This window comes from Meles meles, chromosome 6 (assembly GCF_922984935.1).
Source record: "Meles meles chromosome 6, mMelMel3.1 paternal haplotype, whole genome shotgun sequence".
Lineage (NCBI taxonomy): Eukaryota > Metazoa > Chordata > Mammalia > Carnivora > Mustelidae > Meles > Meles meles.
In genome coordinates this window covers 114515038-114532463 of record NC_060071.1, presented here as the reverse complement: position 1 = coordinate 114532463, position 17426 = coordinate 114515038, and the positions used below count along the sequence as shown (strand labels likewise).

General features: G+C 39.9%; 1 protein-coding gene and 1 long non-coding RNA gene across 11 annotated transcripts in view; one reads left to right on the top strand and one right to left on the bottom strand.

Moving 5' to 3' along the window:
- Nucleotides 1–5087, bottom strand: part of LOC123944404 — a 60168-nt gene extending 55081 nt beyond the window's left edge. For both annotated transcript variants that reach the window (XR_006818787.1, XR_006818786.1), the window contains exon 1: nucleotides 4901–5087. This is a non-coding gene — a long non-coding RNA (uncharacterized LOC123944404). The remainder of the gene's footprint in view (nucleotides 1–4900) is intronic.
- Nucleotides 5088–5262: 175 nt separating this feature from the next.
- Nucleotides 5263–17426, top strand: part of WDR89 (WD repeat domain 89) — a 36779-nt gene continuing 24615 nt past the window's right edge. For 3 of the 9 annotated variants that reach the window (XM_046007177.1, XM_046007171.1, XM_046007175.1), the window contains exon 1: nucleotides 5275–5326. The gene's annotated coding sequence lies outside the window, so the exon portion shown is untranslated. Of the gene's footprint in view, nucleotides 5327–14632; nucleotides 14815–16543; nucleotides 16945–17426 lie in introns of those variants that run through there. The other 6 variants (XM_046007170.1, XM_046007174.1, XM_046007168.1 and 3 more) reach the window with 5 other exon arrangements.

The following is a 17426-nucleotide window of genomic DNA, read 5'->3' as shown; positions in this document are numbered from 1 at the left end:
TGAATGAACAATTCCTGAATGTCTACAATGTGGCAAGCACTGTGCTGGGTGTTTTGAGGTTATGCTAATCTTCAGAAAAGCCCTGAAAGGGAGTTAGTGTCACCTGATGAATAATTTGAGGTTTGGAGAGATTAAATATCTTGCTCAAACTCACCCACCTAGTCTCGAGTAACAGTCCTTATTAAAATATCTGCCTATTGAGGTTATGTTTGGAGAAAAAAAAATCTGTATCATTTAGAGATAGAGATATTTACAAATGAAATGATGTCTGGGATAGGAGACGTGGCAGGAATGCGGGTGCAAGCCTAGATATAACTAAGTTTAGCCATCAGTTAAAGCTGGGTGATGGGGTCATATACCTGAGGGTTTGTGATGCCACTTTTTCTACTTTTGTGTGTGATGGAACTTTCTCAAACTGAACAGTTTTTAAAAGTAAGTCACCTGAAAAGTAAAATTGATATCAACTGGATGCAAGGAGGAGGAAAAGAGGATGTAAATGTGTAGCATCATTCACCTTAGCAATTCAATAACTAACTCTTTCAGCTACTTCCATTTAGAGCTAACCTTGCCAGAAGCTCTGAATCACTTCACATGCATGGGCAAATAGGCACTTTTGTATCTTATTTAAGAAAAAAGTGAATTTGTTTCATAGCAATTATTAAGATCCCAAGCTGAGGGGTGCCTGGGTGGCTCAGTCGGTTGGGCTGCTGCCTTCAGCTCAGGTCATGATCCAGGGGTCCTGGGATCGAGCCGCACATCGGGCTCCCTGCTCAGTGGGAAGCCTGCTTCTTCCTCTCCCACTGCCCCTGCTTGTGTTCCCTCTCTCGCTGTGTCTCTCTATCAAATAAATAAATAAAACCTTAAAAAAAAAAATCCCAAGCTGTTTCAGTCTTAACCATACTGGGTAAAATAAACTATAATCCTAATTCTTAATTAAATAAAAGACCCAAAGACTACTTTGTCAAATACTCTGGCCTTTTTCTCTTCTCAACTCTTAACACCACTTAGCTTGCTATTTTACTATTTGTTCATTCTTTTTAACTTTCAAGTGGCAGGAAGAGAATGTAAAGCTTAAACCAGTCAATTCACTTTAAGCAGCTCTGTCAAGAGGTTTTCTGGCAGTCGGTGCTGTTTTTGATGAACATGATTATCTGTTTCAGTACTGGCCCTTCTTCTTCTACAACTTTCGTCAATCTAAACTACAAGGAGTCATAATAAAGTCCATCTTAAAATTGAGGTAAAATACCACCACTGAAAAAAGCCTGTCATGGAGACTGGTATAAACCAGCTGGCACTTGTCACAAGATGTCCTCACCACCACCCACTGTGGCTTCAACAGCAGTCTTTTTGGCATTTTCAAAAGCACCAGATCTGGTAGCTTACCACGAAGAATCCCTTACGTATTAAAAAGCATGCTTGCCTAGGGATAAGTCTTACATATTATTGGGAAGCCTTCAATGGACTCCAGGATTCAAGAGTTGGACAGAGGAATATGGTGCTTAGGAATGAAGCCAGAGGCTTCAAATGTAGGCTCTTAGGCCGAGGTCTCAAGGACAAGCCAGCCAAATGAGGCAGGGAGTTAAAGAAGCAGGCTGGAATGAAGTTTAAAGTAGGGCTGTTCTTGGGGGTGCCTGGGTGGCTCAGCGGGTTAAAGTAGGGCTGTTCCTTTTAGATGTATTTTACTGGACAGTGGAAAACAGGATTGGTTTGTGCATTCTGTATGCGTATACTAATCCACTCCCACAAATATGACACTATATCAAACATGGTTTTCTGGAATGACTTCCAGGCCTGACCACCAACCCCCCACACTTCCACTCTCAAACTCATGATTTGAAGTTCTTCATCTATGTGTTGCTGTGAAGGCATTTAAATAAAGATTATCCAGGGCAATCTGGGTGGGCCTGATATCCTGTGAAACGCCTTAAGAGCTGAACTGAGGTTTTCCAGAAGTTCTGCCTGTGGACTACAACTTCAGTTCATGACTGAAAGTTCCAGCTTGCCTTTCCTGACAGCCTGCTCTACAGACTTCAGACCTACCCCCAAGCAGCCCCCAAAATTGTGCAAGTCAGTTCCTTGCAAAATTTTCTTTAAAAATATTTAATAAAATTAATATAGTATAAATTTTTTTCTACTGTTTCCCTGGTTGATCCTTGATATAGTGATTGAACATCAGTATTTCTAAGTATTAAATACAATTTGGACTTTGTATTTTAATAGCAAATATAAGTATTTCTGTGTGTGTATAGGAGAGTGTCTCTGGAGGTCTACATGTATACTTGTTCTCTTTTTGAGTAGGCCTGACTTTGGGCTCCCATGTCCTCCCTTGCAGTGTCCAGTTCTAGTGAGAATGCTAAGTCAGGTTGACCATATCTGACTGGGTTCCTCATTCTTCATTATCCCCCAGGTGATGTCTGATTACCCTAACCTGCTGACTCATAAGAATACTGCTGACTCAGTCTAGCAATAATCCCCCTTACCCTGATATTTCCTCTTAGTAATTTTCTATCCACTGACCCCCACACCCTGCTCATTGGCTATAAATCCCCACATGTGTATTCAGAGGTGAGTTCAATATCTCTCCCCTATTATAAAAGCCCACCACAGTAGCTGCCCATGAGTAGTCTGTCTCACTATCTTTAATAAGTATAGTGAACATTTTTTTCTTTAACACTCACAGACTATTTTGCTCACAATTTTTTTACCATTCACTCCAAATCAGATAGCTAGATTTCAAGAAATCTATACTGTCATATCATGTGCACAGTTTTTTAAGACACAAAAATGGAAAGAAAAATGTTGAGATTAAAAAGTAAATACAAAAAGAAGTTGTAATATTCTCTCCCTGCATCTCAAGACTCTTCTTGCATTTATCTCACTTTGAGACTGTTCTTTAACCTATTTCTCAACAGACACGATACAAAAATGATTCCAGGGTTCACATCTTAAAAGGAAGTAATGGTATCTGTTTCAATTTCTATTTTTTAAATTCTGAACAAATAACTAAGCTTTTCCTCTTTAAGTGGAACGCTTCCAAAAGAGTAAGCACTTAGGACAGTTAATATAGATTAGCCAGATGTGCTCACAATTCAGTCACTCAGTTGACTCTCCTAAACACTGCTAACCACAGTAGCAGTCTTGATACCTGCAGTTTTTAATGTTTATTCATTCTTGGTTATATGAATTTAATTTATATTCCAAATGTGGACACTGACTTAACTTAGGAGGCAAAAGGAAAAGTAGCATTAAAATGCTATTAAGATAGCATTTAGCGCTATAAAAATAGCATTAAAATGGAAAGCATTAAAACTGATAATTCTAGGGATGCCTGGGTGGCTAAGTCAGTTAAGCACCTGCCTTCAGCTCAGGTGGTGATCCCAAAGTTCTGGAATCCAGTCCCACATCAGGTTCCTTGCTAAGCTGGGGAGCCTACTTCTCCCCCTGCCTGCTGCTCCCCCTGCTTGTGTGCTCTTTCTCTGACAAATAAAATCTTTAAAAAAAAACCCAAAACACTGATAATTCTGAATTTTTGCCTCAGGGTGACTTTTGTATTCATAGATTTCACTTAATACATCATTTGGAATGTGGAAAGGGGAAATAATGGTGATTACACTTAGTTTGGCTCTTCATTTATTGAGAATAAAAAGAAATATCTTCCATGTCTCATTTACAAACAACCTGACGTCTTCTCTTGTCATTTAGAAAGACACAAAAAAGTATAAAAATTATTTTATTTTTTAAGCAAAAATGCAATAATTCCAAGCATCAGTCATAAAAGCAGTTTTTGCTTGGCTGTAATCCTGTAAAATGTACTTAATTTTAAATCCAGAATGTAGGACTATGTCTCTAATCATATGTTTTCTTACACAAATGGAACAGTTTATATTATATATTAAATAGGGAAACAATTGTCGAGAGGGAAAAGACCAATCAGTTTATAGACTGATTTCTACTTTTGCCAAACACAAAAGTGATGAAATACTACTAAATGCGCTCAGGGAAGTGAAAGCTCACGATTCAGTAAAGGTAGGGAAACCGGGCCTTAAAGGAACACGATGTTTCCATAAAGGCTGGAAATGGACTTCATAATACAATCTTGAGTAATACACAATGCGTGTAACCTGAGATTGGTCACGCTTGACATTTTAACTACAGCGCTCTTCTGTTAAGGCAGCAGCCAGTTCTGCTTCCTGTCCTATCAACACTTGATTGATGTAAGCAGCTGCTACCTCCGCCAAAACAGTATATGTAACGACCAAATTTCGGGAACTTTTCAAGTATTTTCGAATGCACACTAATTTGAAAAAAGACCGTTTTATGGTAATAGCAAAATTTTTACAAGCCAAGAATCTTAGTACCCTATTTATGAACATCTAGCACAGCGTGCCCAAGCACAAGCGGTATAATGTTTGTACAGTATTTCAACTACTTATCTTTACAGACACACATGACATCTTTTCAATTTCCCTAAGTGTCCTCTGGCTTTAACGGTGCTGATCAGTGAAAAGATAAAAAGCGCAACGGAACACATCAAAACCACAGTAAACGTCAGTGGGTGTTAGGCTGAACTCAGCAACAACAACTGCATTTAAAGCTACAGAACTTGAGCGTCTGATACTACAAATCCCAGAGTTCCCGGGACGCAGGCGGAGCTACTTTCAAATTGATAGCTGTTTCAGCCAATGACAAAGCCACGCAAAAAAAAGGGGGGCCTAAAGAACCGGTTTCTTAACCTTCCAACTTTGAAGTCATACTTAGAAGTTCTGAGGGTACGTGGGTTCTGAGGGCCCTAACTATTAAGTATTTCTTACTCGCAGTAGAAGCTTCCTGGTCACCATAATTCTCTACCTTAATTTGTCTCAGTGGAAATTACGTCGTCTTAAAGCAAAAAGGAACTCACATTGCCCGACGACAACGGAAGGACTCAGTCGCTCGAGGAAGAGGCGGAACCCGCTTTATTCTTGCCCTTTATTGGCCACGCAGCCAGGAGACACCACCTTCGTCACAACCAATGAGTCGTTGAAACTTCCGTTACCGAACCGTAAAAGAGGAGGTCCTGTGCGGCGCTTTACGGAAACTGGGTCTACGCAGGCGCAGACGTCCTGCTTTCGTCCAATCCGGAGAGAGACTGGGTCTTGGCACTTCGTCGCCCCTCCCCACCCGCCCTCTTTCGCTTCCCCCGCCTCTGGACTGCTGACCAATGTGCTTCATCTTCCTTTGCGAGTTTACCCTATCAGAGGGGTAGTGGGTGGAGTTCCGGTCGTCAGTGGCGCCTCCAGGCTGAGCTCGCGTTTCCTCCCGCGTGCGTTGTGGGCTTGCAGTTGAGGTATATCTCATAGGGTTGGGTTGGACGTGTTCGGGGGTTGGGCAGTTATCTCCACGGTTGGCGACAGTGTGGCTTTAGACTAGAAAGCCGTCGTCGCTGATTCTCTGGCACGAGAACCTCTGAGGGAAGTGGGGAGGGGCTGGGAGGAGGGAGCCACGTGCCGGGTCTTCTGGTGACGGGATGGGAGCCCCTACACCATATCCGCTCTGTCCGTGCCCTGTGGGCCTTCCGCGGGTTGGGTGTTGGGGTCGCAGTCGCCGGCGACAGAGGAGTCGCCTCTGTGATACATTTCTGTAGACGCGAAGTGCCCTTCGTCTGGTGTTCAAGGAACGGTACCCAGGACCTGTTTTTGTTTTTCTCCTGCAACTCTCATTTTTCTTGTCTCCTGAGTTCGTAAACTTTCGAAGTCAGAAAGCCAATTTTCATTTGTGAAGAGACGTCCTGTAATATATAATACAAACCGTGAGACCAGCTATCTTAAAAACCCTTTACGTGTGATATATAATCCACATAGCAACCTAAAGGGTAAGGGTCCTATTAACTGTTCTCATTCTCAAGTGAGGAAACAAGACTGCTTAGTAACTCGTCCACATGTTGTCTTCGGCTTGTCTCTTGAGTGTGGCATTTGGTTTCCAAAGACGTAAAATTAAAATACACTCTTAAATTGTCAAATGTTGCTCCTGTTTTCTTTCCGAACTTGAAGTTATTTTAGAAGTTAACACAACAGGGGCGCCTGGATGGCTCGGTGGATTGAGGCCTCTGCCTTCGGCTCAGGTCGTGATCCCGAGGTTCTGGGTTCGAGCCCCGCGTCGGGCTCTCTGCTTGGCGGGTAGCCTGCTTCCTCCTTTCTCTCTGCCTGCCTCTCTGCCTACTTATGGTCCCTCTCTGTCAAATAAATGAATAAAATCTTTAAAAAAAAAAAAAAAAGAAGTTAACACAACATACTTATAAGTGAATTGATATTATCGACGTAAACTCATTTAATGGAAGACCTTGGACTAGGAACCATTTCCTAACCTTTGGGCAAGTCGTCCTCTGAGCTGCAGCTTCCTCGACTGCAGAACTGAAATCAATACCAGACCTGACTACATGACTGTTTCCTATACTTTTAAGGATCAAATGGGAGAATGGATGTAATATATAAATTATTGATGATAATCATTTTTCTTTGCTTTTCAAGTTTTTTCCTGTGAGGTCCGACGAGCATTAAATAGCATAGATAGTTAGGTAATTTTATATCTGTAGTTTTGTATATTCTGTGTCTATAAAAGAGTGGTAATATGTAGCTTAGTACCACGTGTGAACTACCTCTTTTCTTTTTAAAGATCCCCCCCACCCCCGCCCCGCCATTTAATCTGCTAGGTTCTCATCTCCCTGAATTTTCAGCCCGCATGAATCATTTAAGTAGCATTTCATTAGGAATGGAAAGGCCATTGAGAGAAGCCGGGACGCTTTGAACCAAATGTTCCATCATCTGTTGTCTGGCTTGATGAGTAGCATTTCCAGTGTGAGGTGTCAGTGGCATCACTTCCAGCACTGCCCCTAATGAGCCCTTCCTGAAGAGCATCCACCAGTGCATCTTGCTCAACTTACAGACATTTATCAGCTTGTTAAAGGCTATGAAAAAGCATATGACCCAACAGCCAGATGGAAGAGATGCATGCAAAGTGAGGTATGCAGAAAGGGGTCAAACTTCCATGCCCTCTGTAGGCACTCTACTCTCTGCAGTCTTCATTTGTTCCCCAGTCTGGAAGCTCCAACATACTCTGAAGCCTATATGACCCCCTCACCTATTCATCCAGGGTTGAGGACGGTGTACCCTGTAAATGCAGAAGAGTTACATAGTTTGTATTCTTAGACTGATGTAGATAGCATAAAGCTAGCTCAGCTCAACTTCTGAGTTATGATTCCTTCTAGAGGCTCTGAGGAGAAGAACTCATTTCCTTGCCTATTTCAGCTTCTGGTGGCTGCATATGTTCCTTGGCTTGTGTTACCTTCATCTTCCCAACCATGTCACAGCTATCTCTTTTTCCATAATCATACTGTTTTCTATAGTCGAACCTTCCTCTGCCTTCTCTTATGTGGGCACTTATGCTTACATTTAGGTTCCACTTCGATAATCTAAAATAATCTCTCCATCTCAAAATCTTAATTACAAACCCCTTTGTCATGTAAGGAAACATTCATAGGAATTAGGATTTGGATATCTTTGGGGGCCATCTTTTAGCTTACTACAAAGGGTATAAAGAGTGTAAAAGAGATCCTATTCTCGTGCAGCTTAAAGTCTAATTGAATATGCATGAAGAGTGAAATTTCTTTGAGTTCTAATCTTCTACTTTAAGAATTCGTGTGACTTTTGTATTTGACTTCATAATATGCCCATGTTTGATACTCTTCTGAATTATTTGCTACATCATAACATTGCTGTCTTAGGGATTTAGACTGTTTCGTGACTTATAATAGCCAGTTTACTATAGTCATAGTTGTGTCCCCCAGTTTAAGAAGTATGACCTCAGATGATGGGGATTCTTGATAAGGAAGCCTTGTAGGCAACCAGATAAAGACTTTGGGTCCCATTGCTTCTAAGGCTAGAATGTGCCCTAGGCTTCATCAAGAATTGGACTGACAGCCCCTCATCATTAATACTCTCCAAAACCTGATGACCAGGTTTTTGTCATATCTGCAGAAGAAAATAACCCAACTATTGCTCTCGTGTCTATCTGAAAGTCATAATTAGGAGACTGGATCTGATGAGTTGGATCCCTTACCATTTGGTATAGGTATGTTGGAATAAGAGTATGAAAGGAGCCCAGCTCTGAATAGGTATTCAGTATGTAGGAACTATTCACTAAAGATCTCTATGCTTTGTCAATGGAGTGGGAAGGAGAAGTATGTATGGGACATTTATATGGGCCAGGCCTGGAAGTGACCTACATTACTTTTTTCATGTTGCTTTCTCTGACAGAAAGTCACATCTAGCAAATGTTAGTTGTGTGTCTCACTGGAGATCTGCTGATGAGTTATTCTCTGCCACAATGGGCAGTACTTAGCCAGCTGCTTAAGATTTGTTCTAAGCCCGGGGCACCTGGGTGGCTCAGTGGGTTAAAGCCTCTGCCTTCGGCTCAGGTCATGATCCCAGGGTCCTGGGATTGAGCCCTGCGTAGGGCTCTCTGCTCAGTAGGGAGCCTGCTTCCTCCTCTCTCTCTCTGCCTGCCTCTCCGCCTACTTGTAATTTCTGTCTTTCAAATAAATAAATAAAATCTTAAAAAAAAAAAAAAGATTTGTTCTAAGCCCTTAACCTCCAGCCTTTAGTTTCTTCGCCCTATGAACTCTCCGTGGCATCCAAATGCCAAAAGTCCTTCTTAAGCTGGTTCCATACCAATGCCATTATCGGGTCCACAGGAAAAAGCTTCATATCCTTGGCCCTGACAAAGTCTGCATGTACAGGCCAATAACGATGCAATGCAGCCATTTTTCTTTGTTTTCTTTGAGCAGGTAGCGAGCCACAGTCTCTTAGACTTTGCCAGGCGTAGAACCTGTATCCATAATCTACCGGGGACCAGATCAAGGTCTAAGTTTGAGCTACTCATCCTTGGTAAAGTGGGAACACGGAAAAAATGTCATAGTATTTTTTTCACAAATAACTTCCAAAGAAATTCTTTTTTCAGCTGCTTCACTTTGGTGTCTTTATTTCCTCAAAATGGATGGATGTCAAGCTAATGGTTGCAAAATCAGTTTTAGGTCATCTTTGCAAGTCCAGGGACAGTTTGCCTCCTGACTTAGGGATGTGAGGGTGTGATACGCAGTTTATAGACTATGAAGTACGAAGTATTATTTACTAAGCGTTTTCCTGATGACTAATTATGTAATTAAGTTTTTTAAAAATTCTCCCAGTAATCCAAGCCTAAGTAATTCCATTTGTTAAACGTTTGGTTCACCAGCCATCTCTGTTCCTTGGTTTGGTAATAATTAAATCTACCTGAAATAAATATAGAGGAATGTACATTTAAAAAATTATCTTTAGGGGCGCCTGGATGGCTCAGTCAGTTAAGCGTCTGCCTTCAGCTCAGGTCATGATCCTAGGGTCCTGGGAGCAAGTCCCGCATTGGGTTCCCTGCTCAGGAGTCTGCTTTTCCCTCTCCCTCTGCCTCTACCCCCGTCCCAAAATCTGGTGCACCCTCGCTCTCTCTCCCTCTCTCTCTCTCTCTATCAAATAATTAAATCTTAAAAAAAAAAAGATAGTTTATCTTTGAGGGGACCTGGGTGGCTCAGTCAGTTAAGTATGCAACTCTTAATCTCAGCATTGTGAGTTCAATCACTGCATTGGGTTCCACACTGGGTATAGCGCCTACTTTAAAAAGTAAAAACAAAAACAACCAAAAACCTCTCTGAAATTGATCATTTCTGGGAAACTAGCTTTTCTCAGTAACTAACAAATTTCTTAGGTTTCCCAATCATCAAGCAGAATCATTTGATCTTATAAGTTGCCTTACTCGGTTTAGAGTAAACTTAAGTGACTGAGATAAAATGGTAGTTAGAAGTGACTTTTTTTTTTTTTTTTTTTTTTTTAAGATTACATTCATTTGTTTGAGAGAGAGTGAGAACACATGCAGGGGCAAGGGCAGAGGGAGAGGTAGACTCCTCACTGAGCAGGGAGCTTGATGAAGGGCTTTGTCCCAGGATCCTGAGATGACCCTAGCCGAAGGCAGACACTCAACTGGCTGAGCCACCCAGGCACCCCATGATTTTTGTTTTTAATTCTCAAAAAATAGTACTATTGTAGGGTCACATTATTTCATGTTTAAGGATTTAAAATTGGATTTACTTAGTTTTTTTAATTAAGATTTTTTTTAAAGATTTATTTATTTATTTGATAGAGATCACAAGTAGGCAGAGAGAGAGGAGGAAGCAGGCTCCCCGCTGAGCAGAGAGCCCTATTCGGGGCTTGATCCCAGGACCCCGGGATCATGACCTGAGCCGAAGGCAGAGGCTTTAACCCACTGAGCCACCCTGGTGCCCCTCACTTAGCTTTAATACAGATTTTTTTTTTCTTGGATTTCAAGTTCATTTTGGCTGAGTTAACTGTTCGTTTCAGGAGATAAATTGTACATCATACAAGTTTTTTTTGTTCATTTGCTTGTTTTTAGATTTTATTTATTTATTTGACCAAGAGAGAGACAGAGAGGGAACACAAGCAGGGGGAGTGGAAGAGAGAGAAGCAGGCTTCCTGACAAGCTGGGATCCCGATGCAGGGCTCGATCCCAGGACTTGGATCATGACCTGAGCCGAAGGCAGATGCTTAACTGATAGAGCCACCCAGGCGCCCCATACAACAAAGTTTTTAACAAAACACTTTAACGTTTTAAGGAGCAGAACCTTCATTATGTGTTCACTATTTTTCAAATTTTCTTGGCTAAGCATTAATTGTTATTAAACAACTTGAGAAGTATAAAGCATAAAATTGTTGGCAGCACCATGTGATAAGCACTTGGAATCAGAAGATCTTTCTATCTAGACCATATAAAATGTTAAACTTTTCTGAGCTTTAGTTTACTTATTTGTGGAATAACACTATTGCTTGTCCTACTTACCTCTCATAGTTGTGAGAATCAATGAAATGACAAGTACAGTAGTCCTTTGCAAAATGTGATTCTTTTAGCAGGTCATATTAAGTATATATTTTACCTTTTTAAAGAAAAGATATTATTGATTTATTTGAGAGAGAGCATGAAAAAGGGAGAGGGGCCGGGGAGAAGGAAAAGCAGACTCCCTGCTTAGCGGAGAGCCTGACTCTGGGCTCAAAAATGGGGCCTGATGCCAGGACCCTGGGATCATGACCTGAACCAAAGTCAGAGCTTAGCCAGCTAAGCCACCCAAGTGCCCCTGTGTGTTGTATTTTTTAAAGGGTTCATATTTAGCATTAATTCTGTTACGAATTCTACCAGTTCAGGTGATTTTTTTTTTAAGCTCTAGCATAGTTTTTTGCCTCTTCATAAGGCGGCTAGACCAAAAAATGATAAAAATCCTGTCTAGCAAATCTTTTAATGTTAATTAATATTAGTTTCCAAATGTCATTGCTTTACTAACCATATAGTTTCATAGGAAAATTAAAAGAAACTTTTTCCAAAGACAAATTAGCTCAGTGTGCCATTATAATTAAAACTTTTCCTGATAATGTAGATTACTTTGTTTATCATGTCAGTTAAAATATTTCTTTTACATGTTCCTTAGTGTCGATATGTATACTGAGATAAGTGATAGCTCTTTTCTCTTCGTGAGCGTTCATTGTGATCATTACTTCTTATTGGCTTTTAAAAAAATAATTTCATGGGATGCCCGGGTGGCTCAAATGGTTAAGTGTCTGCCTTCAGTTCAGGTCATGATCCCAGCGTCCTTGGATTGAGTCCCATAATGGGCTCCTTGCTCATCAGGGAGCCTACTTCTCCCTCTGCCTGCCATCTCCCCTGCTTGTGCGCTCACTCTCTCTCTGACAAGTAAATAAATAAAATCTTACCCTCCCCCAAGAAAAGAATTTCACCGTTCTGTAAATTGTAGCAGAGCTGGTGGTTAAGAGCACAGATTTTTAAACCAAATTGCCTGAATTGAATACTGGCTGCAATTACTAGCTCTGTGATCTTGGGCTGTTTACATGTAACCATTCTGTGCTTCAGTTGTCCCATCTATGAAACAGGATAATTACAAGTACTTCATAGCTGTTATAAGAGTTAAATGAGTAAATATTTGTGAAGTGCTTAAAACAGTGCCTGACAAATACTATTAAATAAATTCCTTATTTATAGCAGCAATGTCCGCAATAGCCAAACTATGGAAAGAACCTAGATGTCCATCAACAGATGAATGGATAAAGATGTATAATATATAATATATTATATATATCACTATTATATATAATGATATATTATATCATATTATATCATTATTATACATTATATCATATATTCATATATAATCATATATAATATACATCGTATATTATCATATATAATATATTATATATTATATCATATATTATATCATTATATATAATAGTGATATATATTATAGTGATATATATATAATGGAATACTATGCAGCCATCAAAGAAATGAAATCTTGCCATTTGCAATGACATGGATGGAACTAGAGGGTATTATGCTGAGCAAAATAAGTCAATCAGAGAAAGACAATTATCACATGATCTCCCTGATATGAGGAATTTGAGAGGCAGAGTGGGGGGTTTGGGGGGTAGGGAAGGAAAAAAATGAAACAAGATGGGATCAGGAGGGAGACAAACCATAAGAGACTCTTAATCTCACAAACAAACTGAGGGTTGAGGGGGTGGGGAGGGAGAGGGTGGTTGGATTATGGACATTGGGGAGGTTGTGTGCTATGGTGAGGGCTGTGAAGTGTGTAAGCCTGACGATTCACAAACCTTTACCCCTGGGGCAAATAATACGTTATATGTTAATAAAAATAATAATAAATTTAAAAAATAAATAAATTCCTTTCTTTGAGGCACTGTGTAGTGCTGAGCACGGCATCTGAGCTCTGTGCTCAACGGCAGAGTCTGCTTGAGATTCCCTCTCCCTCTGTGCCTCCTGCTCATGCTTGTACATGCTCTCTCTCACTCTAAGTAAATCTTTTTTTTTTTTTTAAGATTTTATTTATTTATTTGACAGAGAGAGAGAGATCACAAGTAGGGAGAGAAGCAGACAGAGAGAGAGGAGGAAGCAGGCTCCCTGTGGAGCAGAGAGCCCGATGCGGGGCTCGATCCCAGGACCCTGAGATCATGACCTGAGCCGAAGGCTCAGTGGCTTAATCCACTGAGCCACCCAGGCGCCCCACTCTAAGTAAATCTTAAAAATAAATTTTTCTCTGATTTTATTCAATATTATTCATCAAATATGAATATGGAATAATAGAAGAGAAAAAGCTCTAGGTTATGGCTTATATTTTTAAATTTATCATAACTTACAGCTGATATTATTTTAAATCTTTTTTTAACCTTGTAAATACTTGAAATTTGCATGTCTAGGCAATTAATAATTATGCTGGACTTCACATCGTATGGTATTGGTTTTGATTTTAAATCTTTGCTGATATTAAGACTTTCCACATGTATGTTCTTTAAATTTTTAACCATGTTACTTGGTTGTATGAGTGGTACTGATTCATCTCATTTAATGCAGATGAGAATTATAACAACTTTACATTTGAATGACCATTTAAAAATGCTTTGTAAAGTACATCCTTTATATCATTTGAGGGTCAGTGTAAGAAAGCATTTAAGTGTGGGCTCTAGGAGCGCCTGGGTGCTTCAGTCAGTTAAGCATCTGCCTTCCTCTCTGGTCATGATCCCAAAGTCCTGGGATCAAGCCCCACACTGGGCTCCCTGCTCAGTGGGAGATTCCTCTCCCACTTCCCCCTGCTTGTGTTCCTCTTTCTTTGTCAAGTAAATAAATAAAAGCTTTTAAATAAATAAATAAAATCAGATTTCTTTTCCTGTCCCTGCTATGCACTGTGAGCCGAGTGATCTTTGGCAAATCACCTGCCTTTTGTAAGCCTCACTTTCTTCTAGAACCGGCAAAGTAAGGTACTCTATAGGGCCATCCAGAGGTCTAAATGAGATACAATGCATATAAAGCATTTAGAACAGTACCTTGCATACAGCAAGAGTTCAGTCTTATTTACTATTAATATCATTGATGAATACAAAAGAGCCAGTAATGGGGTGCCTGGTGGCTGTTTTCCACTCATGGTTCCAGGGATCGAGTCCCACATCGGGCTCCCTGCTCGTGGAGAGCCTGCTTCTCCCTCTCTCCCTCTGCCTGCTGCTCTGCCTACTTATTCTCTCTCTGTCAAATAAATAAATAAAAATCTTTAAAAAAAAAAAAAAGAGCCAGTAAGTAGAACAAATGGAAATATGAGAAACCAAGATTCAGATCAGATTCAATGATTAACTGAAGGTCATGTGAAAAAAAGTACGCCTGCTTCTAGTGCAGATCTTTCCCCATAACCCCTCTTTAGCTTACTCATACTAACCGAGTCCACCCCAAAGACATGTTCCTTTATTTCCCATTGTGTTTCCAATTCTTGGCTGCTTGTCAGAGTATTTTCATCTTGGTTTTCTTTCTTAAAGACTTTATTTATTTGACAGAGCAAGGAAGAGAGAGAGACACACACACAGAGCAAGCACAAGCAGAGGGAACGGCAGGCAGGGGAGAAGCAGGCTCCCTGCTGAGCAAGGGGCCCGACATGGGGCTGGATCCCAGGACCCCGGCATCATGACCTGAGTTAAAGGCAGTAACTTAACCAACTGAGCCACCCAGATACCCCTCATCTTGGTTTTCATCCTATCAGAGTATTTCTCTTCATAAATTCTGCAGCCCTGTATTACTTGGACTTTTAAGTTGTTAGCATGCATGACAGGCATCTATTTTTTAAGAAAGGAAGAAAGAATAGATATTGAAGCTAAGTTTTTCATAAGGGTTAGTTTTTTTAAACTTGTGATTCCATTAGCCTATTACTAATTTGTATTTTACATGGCACTGAATTATTTTTATAAAGCTACTTTATTTCCTCCAAATTGTCTCTTCTTTTTTCCCCCTGAAATTGTAAAATCAAATTGGACTTTTTCTTAGGAATTAAGAATGGAATTTGAGAAACACACAAATCCTCTGAGCCATTCTAAAAATAGAAAGAATACAATTTATGAATCATTGGGTTATTTTTGAAACTCTTGAATGATTAAAATGTGTATGTATCCTTTTTTGGCATCAAAACCATGTTTATATCATATAAAGCACATAGTATTTGCTGCATTACTCTGGAAATTTGAGGTAACTTAATCCTATAATGTATTTTGTGAAGGAATAGCATTTTGAACAAATTGTTTAATTCTGGAATTTGGGTGTGTAGTACTATCTATTAAATCATGTTCACACTAGTAGGTGTTCATCGAATGCTTTCTGCCTATAAGGTACTGTGTAAGGTGGTAAGAAAGTGATGCTCCCAAGTCCCAACCCTTTCTTAGCTTCCTCAGTTCTGCCTTCATGGTGTTTTCTATGACTATAGAGTTTAAAGTGAATTGACCTAAAAGCTGTGTTTATGGATGTCATGGATGTCAATATTGATACTGCTTGGTTTCTTATTTCTTTTTCTTTGTGTCTTTGCTTTCTCCCGAAAAGGGATAGCTGTGTCTATGGCTTTGGGTGTGTGTGTGTGTGTGTGTGTGTGTGTGTGTGTGTGTGTGTGTGTTTCCTATCCTTGTCATTGTTTTACATTTTGTGTAATTTCTTATCTTTGCCTCTTTGTTTTCCTCTTTGGAGTATGTTTTATGTGTGTTTGTGTTTTTATACTCCTCTCTGGGAAGGAGGATTTTGTGAGGTAGGCTATAGAGATAGCCTCAAGCTGGTAGAGGATTGATATTAAGAGAATTGGAAAACTTGGCTCTTGTCTTTTAAGAAATGTATACTCAAGGGGCTCCTGGGTGGCTCAGTGGGTTAAGCCTCTGCCTTCGGCTCAGGTCATGATCCCAGGATCCTGGGATCGAGTCCCACATCGGGCTCTTTGCTCGGCAGAGAGCCTGCTTCCTCTTCTCTCTCTCTCTCTCTCTCTCTCTGCCTACTTGTGATCTTTCTCTGTCAAATGAATAAATAAAATTAAAAAAAAAAAAGAAATGTATACTCAATAGTAGAGAGAAACAAATATAAATATGTGAATATGTGAAATATAACTAGAGAAAAGTAACACTTCAATATATTTAGTATATGATTACTGCTATATAAATAACAATATATTTTGGCATTCAGACTTAGTAAAAACTTGCTTTAGGCCAGGTTAAGAATAATTTTTCAGTACTGGTAGAGTTTGATCTAGATCTTGAAGCATGGGTAGGATCTAGATAACTCAAGAAGACAATATAGGATTCTTGGAAACATTAGCAATCTTTTTTACAGTTTTATTGTGGGGAAAATATTTCACCCATTAAAATATTGCTATGTCTTGGGGTGCCTGGGTGACTCAGTGGGTTAAGCCGCTGCCTTCGGCTCAGGTCATGATCTCAGGGTCCTGGGATCGGGTCCTGCATCGGGCTCTCTGCTCAGCAGGGAGCCTGCTTCCCTCTCTCTCTGCCTACCTCTCTGTCTACTTGTGATCTCTCTCTGTCAAATAAATAAAATCTTTAAAAAAAATATTGCTATGTCTGGGGTTGCTATAAAATATAGTGTGTGATTCACATGTTTGAACAACTGTAGCCCATGCACAAGCAAGAGAATGTATATGACGCTTTATAAAAATTAAGTAGTTTTATGTCCTTAAATGTTTGCGAAATCACATATCTGCTTTTATTTTCCACTTCATGTCACACTGAATGTCAGTACTTTTTACAACATGAAATTGATTTCTAAGATCAAAACTTTTTATATGAAGTAAGAATTTATCCTATTCTTCTCATCTTTTTCCAGGAATTAGATGTTAAATCAAGCATTTCCTGCCCTGTTCTGTGTCAGGGCCATACAGGAAACCAGTGCAGTTGGCAGATGAGGGGTAATGGACTGCTGGAGGAGGATAATGGTGGGGCGGACATGATGAGATAAATGTGTGGGATGATTTTCAAGGTAAGGTTTATTGGCTAGTTGCATCTTGTCCTTTGACTTTCTTAATCAAAGATGATTCTGAGATGTTGAGCCCAGATGACTGAGAAGATTGTGTAGATGAAGAATACAGGTATTTGAGTTATATTTTGGGTATATTGAATTTGAAGTTTTGGTAGCATGTTCAGGGATAGTGGTCTAGGCAGATGTTAGAAATATGAGGTTGAAATTTTGAAGAGAGATCAGGTTTGATGGTAAAATCTAGGAGTTCACATAGAGGTGATCATTTATGTTGCATGGGGAAGAGAGAAAGAACAAGAGAAATTCAATCTTGGTTATCATGGTTAGCAGCAAAAATTTCAATAATTACTAATCAGTTAAAGTATCTGTCTGTTTAGACTTTGTAGGTAAGCCCTGAATGATTTTTTTTTTTATTCCATTCTCTAATTTTTGGACCTCTTGCTAGATGGCAGTAGTAGTTAATTCCAAGGGCAAGGAAGGCAAGT